Below are 11,316 nucleotides of genomic sequence, written 5' to 3'. Positions count from 1 at the left end.
TAGTGCAGCATCCTGTTCTCACAGTGGCCGACCAGATGCCTGTGGAAGACCTGCAAATAGGACCCAGGCACAAGAACACGCTTCTTTGGATTTCAGCAACTGATACGCAGAAGCATCACTGCTTCTGACCCTGGAGGCAGAGGATAGCCCTCATGGCTAGGAGCCATTGATAGTCCTCTCCTCCATGAATTTGTTTAATCCTCGTTTAAAGCCATCTCAACTGGTGGCCATCACTGCCTCCTATAGGAGCAAGTATCATAATTTAACTATGCGCTGCATGAAGTACTTTAGCTTATTATTTGGTACAATTTGTAAGAGAAAATGGAGTGAATAGAAATGTAACCATGTTTGCTGATTAAAAAAATAGCTATTCCAGAATCTTTTATCAAATGTTTACGGCAATGATATAGGAAAAGTTGGGTGGTAAACATTTAAAATTAAAATTTCCCCACTGACTCCACAGTAACTTACGAGAGGAATTAATGGATGAAAAGTAGAAAGTTCTCTTCCTTAATGATATCAGATACTCTGCCTCCAAGAAAAAAATCGCTACTGATTTATATACAAATGGTATCTCATTCCTGCGAAATGGATTAAGAATAGGCAGAGCAGAAATATCCTGGTCCATGACTTTATATTGCTGTTGTACAAATGATTCAGGACTGCTTGGAAGGAGGCTGAAGAATCTCTTAAACGTGAAGATTATTCTAATGCTATCAGTTAGATTCATGCTTAGGAACATAAAGGACATAAAGAACATTCAAGAAATTGTTAGTAAACTGCAATAATTGAGTTATCTAGTAAATGAAAGGCTACTGAAGGTCTCTTTAGTCAATTGGTTAAAAATAATTTGGAATGCCTTGTGTATTGAAATGTTCACATATGATAAAATTTCATGTCACAAGGGAGAAGCTAAACAAGGCAAGAATATGAAAACTGGAATTGGTTATAGAATGTACCTTTTGAATACTAGCATTTTAATAAAATGATTACTCAGGAGTGTAATTACTGCTTAGCAGTACATATGATATGATATTTGTAGATAAATCAGATTTATGATGGTATCTTTATTGGATTTTATAAGAATCCCCATTGTAGTTTATGAAATACAGTATAATGAACAAAATGTAATTTCTGTTTTTAAAAATCAATTATATTATTAAAAAAATTCCCCAGACGATTACCCATTTAAAATGCTGATAGTTGCTGCTTGAGCTACCTATGTATGTTTGCCCGCCTGTGGACATGATGATGGTGATTTCTGGCTTTTACAGAAATATTTGCAGAACACTTTTTATATTTTTCAGTAAAGTTTATAAAAGAAGGAAGGACGGAAGGAAGGAAGGAAGGAAGGAAGGAAGGAAGGAAGGAAGGAAGGAAGGAAGGAAGATTTTTGCAGTGACTCTAGCTGGAGAACAAGACAATATTAAGACAGTCTATAATTCAATATTGTAACTGTCAGGCTTTCCAACTTATATATATATATAACTCAGTCACTAGAGCATGAGTCTCTTAATCTCAGTGTTGTGTGTTTGAGTTCCATGCTGGGCAAAAGCTTGCAAGTGGTTGGACTAGATGACACTTGTGGTGCCTTCCAACACTACAGGTGGAATCATATATATATATATATATATATGCTTTCGTAGATTTTCACGGGTACAGGAATGCAGGTTTTGGTGTCTTCGGGTGTCTTCCCGTGTAAGAGTCGGGGTGTCTGTGCGACGTTTCGACGAGGTCTCACTCGTCATCTTCAGGCTGGTGCTTTCGGCTTCTTGTTACTGGAACAGAGCAGAGTCTGGTGTTTGAGTTCCTATAAATACTGTTGAGGGGTGTGGTGTATAGCCTCCAACGTTCTGGGCAGAGAGGAAGTTCCTAGATTAGTGTGCCTTTTCTTCTTTTGTTCCTTAATTACTTGAGGGATATCTTGGGTGATTTCATGAGTGATATTCTGAATACCACTGGGTGGGTCATTAAGTGTAGATTAGTTGCTAAAGCTTTCGTGTCTTGACCTCTTGAGCTTGTGAAGAGTTTTTCTGAGAAGATGGCTGTGCTGCATTTAGTTGTGCTCTGGCTTGGCTTCGTGTATAGGGGCGAGCTGTGGTTTTGTGCCTTGTGCCAGCCAGATCTGTGTAGGGATTGCAGGGGGGTGCAGCATCCGGAGGTGCCACTATAGTTTGGCTACTGGATGGAGTCTGTAATATGTCTGTGGAGAGGGTCTGGGTTTGGGTCTGGTGTGGTTGATTGGTGACGGCGTTCTGTGTGCCTCTGGTTCTGGTGTCGGTTTTTGTGGGGAGGGCTAATTTCCAGATGTCTGGCAGGCGGGACGTGTCGTCACGCTTGTTCATGTTGTGAGGGTGTTTCTCTATCTCGATGGCTTCCATGATTATTCTCTTGTGGTGATGTTCCATGTTAAAGAGCAATTTGGAATCTGCAAAATTAATTTCGTGTCCTGTTTCTTTCATGTGTTGGAAAAGAGAGGAAGTTTTTTCTTCTTTTTTGACGGCATTCTTGTGTTCTGCGATACGTGCATTTATTCGTCTGTTTGTTTGTCCAATGTACGTGGCTGGGCAGACTTTGCAGGGTATTTCATAGACCCCTTGGTTTTCCAGCTGGATTTTGTCTTTTGGGTTTCTGAGGATATTGGCTATTTTTTGGTTGGTGCAGAAGGCTGTTTTGATATTGTGTTTATGGAGGATTTTGCTGATTTTGTCTGTAGTGCCCTTGATATAAGGAAGGAGGGCCATGCCATTGTTTTCTTCTGTGTCTTGGTTTTTGGGGGGTGTTTCTTTTTGGATTAGCTTCGTAACCCTGTTTTTCTGGTATCCATTGGCGATTAACACATTTGAGAGATTCTGTAACTCAGTTGTCAAGTGGTCTTTGTCAGCCAGGCGTTTGGTTCTGGAGATGAGAGTCTTGGCTACGGAGTTTATTTGTGCAGGGTGGTGGTGTGATTGTGCATGTAAGTAGCGGTTGGTGTGTGTTTTTTTCCGGTAGATAGTGTGTCCTAGGGAGCCATCAGGTTTTTTGTAGATTAGGACGTCAAGAAAGGGGAGTTGGTTGTTGTCTTCTATTTCCATAGTGAATTGTATTTTGGGGTGTAGGCTGTTGAGATGTGTGAGGAAGCTATCTAGTTTTTCTTTCCCGTGTGGCCAAATTACAAAGGTGTCGTCAACATATCTGAGCCAAAGTTTGGGTTTGTGTTCTGACTTGTCTAAAGCATTGGTTTCAAAGTGTTCCATGTACAAATTTGCGATGACCGGTGAGAGGGGTGATCCCATAGGTGCTCCTTCTATCTGTTTGTATCTTTGTCCATTGTGGATGAAGTACGTGTTGGTTAGGCAGTGGTTGGTCAGGTCCAGGATGTATTTGGGGGGGTTGTATTTGTTTTGAATGGCTGTCAAGGCTTCATTAATGGGCACTTGAGTGAAGAGAGATACAACATCGAAGCTCACAAGTAGGTCATCGGGATGTAGGTATTGTTTCTTTATTGTTTCTATGAACTGGAAGGAGTTAGTAACGTGTGAAGCGATGGATTCTGCATAGGGCTGAAGTTGCTTAGCGAGAAATTTAGCGAGATTTTGTAGAGGTGAGCCTATGGAGCTGACTATTGGTCTGAGTGGTGTTCCTTCTTTGTGTATCTTGGGGAGACCGTAGAGTTTGGGGCATCTGGATGATTTTTCTCTGGGGATGATTCTTAGCTGGATTTCTTCACTGATAGGAGAGGCTTTTATTTTGGATTTGGTGGTTTTTTCCAGATAGGTGGTGGGATCTGTTTTTATAGGTTGGTAGGTAGGGTCTTGGAGTAGATTTGATAGTTTTGCTTGGTAGTCCGATGTGTTCATCACAACAGTGGCGTTGCCTTTGTCTGCTGGGAGAATGATTATGTTGTTGTCTTTCCTCAGGTTGGTGAGTTACTTGTCTTTCCTCAGGTTGGTGAGCTTCACACGTTACTAACTCCTTCCAGTTCATAGAAACAATAAAGAAACAATACCTACATCCCGATGACCTACTTGTGAGCTTCGATGTTGTATCTCTCTTCACTCAAGTGCCCATTAATGAAGCCTTGACAGCCATTCAAAACAAATACAACCCCCCCAAATACATCCTGGACCTGACCAACCACTGCCTAACCAACACGTACTTCATCCACAATGGACAAAGATACAAACAGATAGAAGGAGCACCTATGGGATCACCCCTCTCACCGGTCATCGCAAATTTGTACATGGAACACTTTGAAACCAATGCTTTAGACAAGTCAGAACACAAACCCAAACTTTGGCTCAGATATGTTGACGACACCTTTGTAATTTGGCCACACGGGAAAGAAAAACTAGATAGCTTCCTCACACATCTCAACAGCCTACACCCCAAAATACAATTCACTATGGAAATAGAAGACAACAACCAACTCCCCTTTCTTGACGTCCTAATCTACAAAAAACCTGATGGCTCCCTAGGACACACTATCTACCGGAAAAAAACACACACCAACCGCTACTTACATGCACAATCACACCACCACCCTGCACAAATAAACTCCGTAGCCAAGACTCTCATCTCCAGAACCAAACGCCTGGCTGACAAAGACCACTTGACAACTGAGTTACAGAATCTCTCAAATGTGTTAATCGCCAATGGATACCAGAAAAACAGGGTTACGAAGCTAATCCAAAAAGAAACACCCCCCAAAAACCAAGACACAGAAGAAAACAATGGCATGGCCCTCCTTCCTTATATCAAGGGCACTACAGACAAAATCAGCAAAATCCTCCATAAACACAATATCAAAACAGCCTTCTGCACCAACCAAAAAATAGCCAATATCCTCAGAAACCCAAAAGACAAAATCCAGCTGGAAAACCAAGGGGTCTATGAAATACCCTGCAAAGTCTGCCCAGCCACGTACATTGGACAAACAAACAGACGAATAAATGCACGTATCGCAGAACACAAGAATGCCGTCAAAAAAGAAGAAAAAACTTCCTCTCTTTTCCAACACATGAAAGAAACAGGACACGAAATTAATTTTGCAGATTCCAAATTGCTCTTTAACATGGAACATCACCACAAGAGAATAATCATGGAAGCCATCGAGATAGAGAAACACCCTCACAACATGAACAAGCGTGACGACACGTCCCGCCTGCCAGACATCTGGAAATTAGCCCTCCCCACAAAAACCGACACCAGAACCAGAGGCACACAGAACGCCGTCACCAATCAACCACACCAGACCCAAACCCAGACCCTCTCCACAGACATATTACAGACTCCATCCAGTAGCCAAACTATAGTGGCACCTCCGGATGCTGCACCCCCCTGCAATCCCTACACAGATCTGGCTGGCACAAGGCACAAAACCACAGCTCGCCCCTATACACGAAGCCAAGCCAGAGCACAACTAAATGCAGCACAGCCATCTTCTCAGAAAAACTCTTCACAAGCTCAAGAGGTCAAGACACGAAAGCTTTAGCAACTAATCTACACTTAATGACCCACCCAGTGGTATTCAGAATATCACTCATGAAATCACCCAAGATATCCCTCAAGTAATTAAGGAACAAAAGAAGAAAAGGCACACTAATCTAGGAACTTCCTCTCTGCCCAGAACGTTGGAGGCTATACACCACACCCCTCAACAGTATTTATAGGAACTCAAACACCAGACTCTGCTCTGTTCCAGTAACAAGAAGCCGAAAGCACCAGCCTGAAGATGACGAGTGAGACCTCGTCGAAACGTCGCACAGACACCCCGACTCTTACACGGGAAGACACCCGAAGACACCAAAACCTGCATATATATATATATATATATATATATATATATATATATATATATATATATATTTGCTTTCGTAGATTTTCACGGGTACAGGAATGCAGGTTTTGGTGTCTTCGGGTGTCTTCCCGTGTAAGAGTCGGGGTGTCTGGGCGACGTTTCGACGAGGTCTCACTCGTCATCTTCAGGCTGGTGCTTTCGGCTTCTTGTTACTGGAACAGAGCAGAGTCTGGTGTTTGAGTTCCTATAAATACTGTTGAGGGGTGTGGTGTATAGCCTCCAACGTTCTGGGCAGAGAGGAAGTTCCTAGATTAGTGTGCCTTTTCTTCTTTTGTTCCTTAATTACTTGAGGGATATCTTGGGTGATTTCATGAGTGATATTCTGAATACCACTGGGTGGGTCATTAAGTGTAGATTAGTTGCTAAAGCTTTCGTGTCTTGACCTCTTGAGCTTGTGAAGAGTTTTTCTGAGAAGATGGCTGTGCTGCATTTAGTTGTGCTCTGGCAAAAACCGACAAAAACCGACACCAGAACCAGAGGCACACAGAACGCCGTCACCAATCAACCACACCAGACCCAAACCCAGACCCTCTCCACAGACATATTACAGACTCCATCCAGTAGCCAAACTATAGTGGCACCTCCGGATGCTGCACCCCCCTGCAATCCCTACACAGATCTGGCTGGCACAAGGCACAAAACCACAGCTCGTCCCTATACACGAAGCCAAGCCAGAGCACAACTAAATGCAGCACAGCCATCTTCTCAGAAAAACTCTTCACAAGCTCAAGAGGTCAAGACACGAAAGCTTTAGCAACTAATCTACACTTAATGACCCACCCAGTGGTATTCAGAATATCACTCATGAAATCACCCAAGATATCCCTCAAGTAATTAAGGAACAAAAGAAGAAAAGGCACACTAATCTAGGAACTTCCTCTCTGCCCAGAACGTTGGAGGCTATACACCACACCCCTCAACAGTATTTATAGGAACTCAAACACCAGACTCTGCTCTGTTCCAGTAACAAGAAGCCGAAAGCACCAGCCTGAAGATGACGAGTGAGACCTCGTCGAAACGTCGCCCAGACACCCCGACTCTTACACGGGAAGACACCCGAAGACACCAAAACCTGCATATATATATATAGTGTATATGATTCTATATCCTTTGCTCTGTGGAATTATTTATCTCGAAGGTGTCTGCTCTTGGATACTGGTGGAGGTCTTTTGGTCACTGTTGCTTTCTCTGTATTTTACATTCTGTGCTGTTCTTTGTATTCATTCATTTTGTTCTTCTTTTTAAAAAAGCTTCATAAAATTTTGTATTTAAAAAACCCTACTTTAAAAGAAACTAATCACTGCCAGACTTTAAAAACACAACCCACAGTCCTTGCCCCCAGAATTCATGCCCAGGAGTAAGTAAGGAGAGGCTAGCTGCCTGATTTTGCCAGATGGTTCTGCACCTAATAGCAGACAGTGATTCAAAGGTAATGAAAGGCAGCTTGTTTCCAGCACAGACATTCTGTTGCTTTGAAACAATCATTAAAATGTCACCATTCCTGGGCCCTCCTGCTCAGGCTTTTCTCACTCATCTCAGCAGTGGGAATCTTTACTCCCCCCCTATCACCCCATGACAGTGTAAGAGTTCAACTACACCTTTGCAGGCAGATATAATGATGTGCATTCCATGAAGAGCTTGTGTTTTCAGCTTCACATGCCATAAGGATAAAAGCTTGGGCGAGTGCTTTCATTTATCCTCGTAGTTGTTTGAGGTGTCAGGAAAGCTGCCCGCTCTTCTGTTGGCAATTCCAGTCACTCTGTGCAAAGCCAGACTCCTTTGAGCCAGTGTGCAATCAGGCCAGACTTGCGCTTGACAAAGACAAAGGGCCAGAGCGCATTGTTCTTTGGTCTCATACCTCACCAGATTCAGAAAATGCACACCGCTGCCTCCCATGATGCATTTATGTATATTTATGTATAATGCATTTATATATATTTTTGGCTGTGTATGCATCATGCATTTAAAACACATTGATCTTGCGCCAAAGCAGCATTCTTTGCAACAGAGCTGAAATTCCCTGCCCTCTTAACAAATGACAGTTCCCAGGATACTTTGGGGAAAATGTGTGATTTATATATATGTGTGTGTTCTTTTTCTGCAGCTAATATAAATAAAACAATATGCCTCAATAATCTAGTTCATTGCCAAAGTGAATAATCAAAGCTAACAAAATCGCTATAAACAATTTAGTAATCAATACAACAAATTCTCACTTTCAAGGGGTTTGCATCAGCATAGGCTTGCTCCGGTACCATGGAGAAAAATGTCTTTTTGTGTGCACAAAGGGGGCATAAAATTCCCCCTATCCCCCCCCGACCTGTCCCATATTTTGCCTGACCTGTCCTTTATTTTGCCCAACCAAAGGTGGCAACTGCCCTTAATCTGGTGCTGCCCTCTTTGGCTTGTGTCCCCTAGCAACTGGCATCCAGAGGCATACTGCTTCTGATACGGGACCAGCACTGATAACTTCAGCCTCTCTGAATTTGTTGGATTGCCTTTTAGACCCGCCACTCAAGTTTACGCCATCTTACAGGATCAAATGCTATAGCTAAACTATGCACTGTGTGAAAAAGTATTTTCTTTCCTCTGTCCTGAATCCCCCCCCCCCCATTCAGCTTTGTGACTCCAGGTTCTAGTATTGAGCGAGAGGGACAAAAGCTCTCTCTCCACTATCTCCACACCATTCATGATTTCTTTCTAGTTTTATTTTGAACAGTGGCCCATCGTGCATTTTTTAAGTCCTTGAGAAAAGCAAACTTCTAGCCCCTTGACTGCACCTGCTTAGGCTGTTCTAATTGGCCTCCTGCTTATGCATTTGGCTCTCGTTCTCAAAATGAAACATATTTCCCTGCTAGAATTCTCAGCTGCTTCTCCTCTGCCGACAAAGGCATCCTTATTACGTGGCTTGTCGTTTGTTGTTTGCATTTCGAGGAAAATCAGCTGAACTGAAGGCAGAAGATGTGGCCTGACTGCAGAGCTGCCATCTGCAAGGCTGGGGCCAGCCCAGTTTTGGAAAGGTCAAGGAGAGCTGCTGGGCAGGGAGAGCTGGGGCAAAGCTGCGCAAAGCTCATAAAGAGGAGGGGAAATTCAAGCATAATCTTCGCCTCCTGCTTCCCACAGCTCTCTCTGATGCTTTTCCCTTAGCAACATACACCGAGCGATGAGGAGACCTGGGAGAGAAAGAGGGAGAGAGAGAGACAGCTCCAGGCACCACCTGACATAATTAATTTTAGATCAAACTCGGCTCAGCATCACGGACCTCTATCCCACTGTTCCCATAACATCAAGGTAGTTTTGGTGTAAACAACAGAGATTTCAGGAAACAATTTTAGAATAGCCCGAAAACACACATTGGTACGTTGGGACAGGCAAGGCCTCCTGTCAAAACGTTATGCCACTCCGCAAAGCATGTCCTCTGGCTCGCTATTTGCAAGTAAGAATGAAAATGCAGTGAAAACAGCAAAAGGGGGGCAGAGCTGTGTTTGAATTAAGCCATCAGTTTTTGTGTGGGTGTGTCAGATCCAGGCTCACACTAAACTTGCTCCGTTCCTAGATTGGGATAGTCTGCCCTCAGTTCCCCATGCTCTAGTAACCACCCATCTGGACTACTGCAATGCACTCTATGTAGAGCTGCCCTTGAAGTTGGTCTGGAAGCAGGAGCTATCATTCTGTGAGTCTATGAGCTACTGCAAAATGTGGCTACTACATGGACCGGTAGCTTCACCGAAAGTGCTGCACTGGCTGCCAGTGAGCTCCCAGGGCCCACTTCAAGGTGTTAGCACATACAAAACCTTAAATAGTAGCTGAAATTATGGTACCTAACACCAAGGAAACTAGCTCTAATATGCCCAGGAACCTCATCAAAATGCTGGAGAGGATGCACCTCCACAGGCACATACCTCCACATGTGGCGGGAATGCCCCAAAATCCAACAATCATACAAGAAATATGCAAAATAACTAAGCAAGTATTAGAAGTCACCCCAGAACTGGCCCTGCCACACATCTTTTAATATAATAGTGTCCACTCACATCACAAAGAGCTCATAATCCACCTACTCTCAGCAGCCAGAAATATCATAGCCAGACACTGGAGAGACCTGTCAGAAGTAAGCATGGACCAATGGTACCAAATAGCCTTCTTAGAAAAACTAACCAATAAACTGAAACTGACGTGGGGACAAATGGAGGAAGATGCCTTCACCTAGTATGGCTCCCCTTTATCACATACACAGCCCAACAAGACAATCACACATAGCTGTCAACGTTTCCCTTTTTTAAAGGGAAATTCCCTTATTCTGATTAGGATTTTCCCTTAAAAAAAGGAAAAAGTTGACAGCTATGCAACGAATCCACCAACAGCATATGCATCAATATGGCTAACCTGATTAAAAAACACCCACCCACCCACTCGCACAGGAAAACAAAGTTCACCACAGCCAATCACAAACAAGGAACCACACCCTAGGCCAACCCCAACCTCTCTCACCAGCAAAGGAACACAAGTGAATAGTAAAGAGAACCCACAAAACCCCACACATACATTAAGTAAAATAGAAACATCACCACCCGACTCCACCCCCACTCACCACGACCCCCTCCACTTCTTTCCCCCTTTTCTTCTTAATGTAACACTAATGTCTCAACAAATGAAACTGATCTGTAGAAAATGTAACTTGAAAAAAGAGACATTGCACATACTTTTGTAAACCAAGACATTTTTAATAAAAATAGTGGTGTTTTTTTTTTTAATAGTACCTAAAATAGTACCTAAAACTTCAGGAGAGATTGTAGGCCTTGTTGGTGGTGCCACCATTGGGTGCTACCCTCTTGGCTTTTACCCATGACAGGGCCTTTGTGGTGGTTGCTCCTCATTTATGGAATGCCCTCCCTGGCGAGATACGTCTGTCCTTCTCACTATTTACATCCTGGAGGAATTCAGAAGCCTAACTTTTCCCACAGGCGCTTGATGACTGAAAGATACTGTTCCTGGGAACCTTGAAATCACAAACTGTTAAGTTGTATCAGCCCTGCAAGGAGGACCAAGTGCCTTCAATAATCCATGGTCTATGGCAGGCCCTGTCAGGCCTTCCCGTGGCTGCAGTGGACCCCTTCGGGCCTCACTCCAGCTAGCTTCACCAGTTTGCATGGTTCCAGGAGAAGTGTGTGACTGCACAATGTGCACTGGCCTCCCCCAATCTTGGGGGCAACCTGGAGCCGGTGTACGCAAGGTATCTCCACTGCCACCCATGGGCCTGCTCTGCTCCCCCAGGTCAGGCCTGAGCCGGGGGGGGGGGGCGGAATTGCAACAGGCACAAGCACTGCAGCCAAGGCCCAGCTACTTCTGGTGCAGAGCCAGGCTCCGGTGAAGGAGCCTGCTATGGGGGTGCCTGTTTGGGCCCCCTCTCAAAATGGCACCTGGGGCCATGGCACCCCACCGTACTACACCTGATTGTAGGTGGTAGCATTCTC

The sequence above is a fragment of the Podarcis vaucheri genome (genome assembly GCF_965113315.1).
Source record: "Podarcis vaucheri genome assembly, chromosome: 1".
Classification (NCBI taxonomy): Eukaryota; Metazoa; Chordata; class Lepidosauria; order Squamata; family Lacertidae; genus Podarcis; species Podarcis vaucheri.
The sequence above is the reverse complement of the archived record's forward strand: the minus strand, read 5'-3'. Positions refer to the sequence as shown.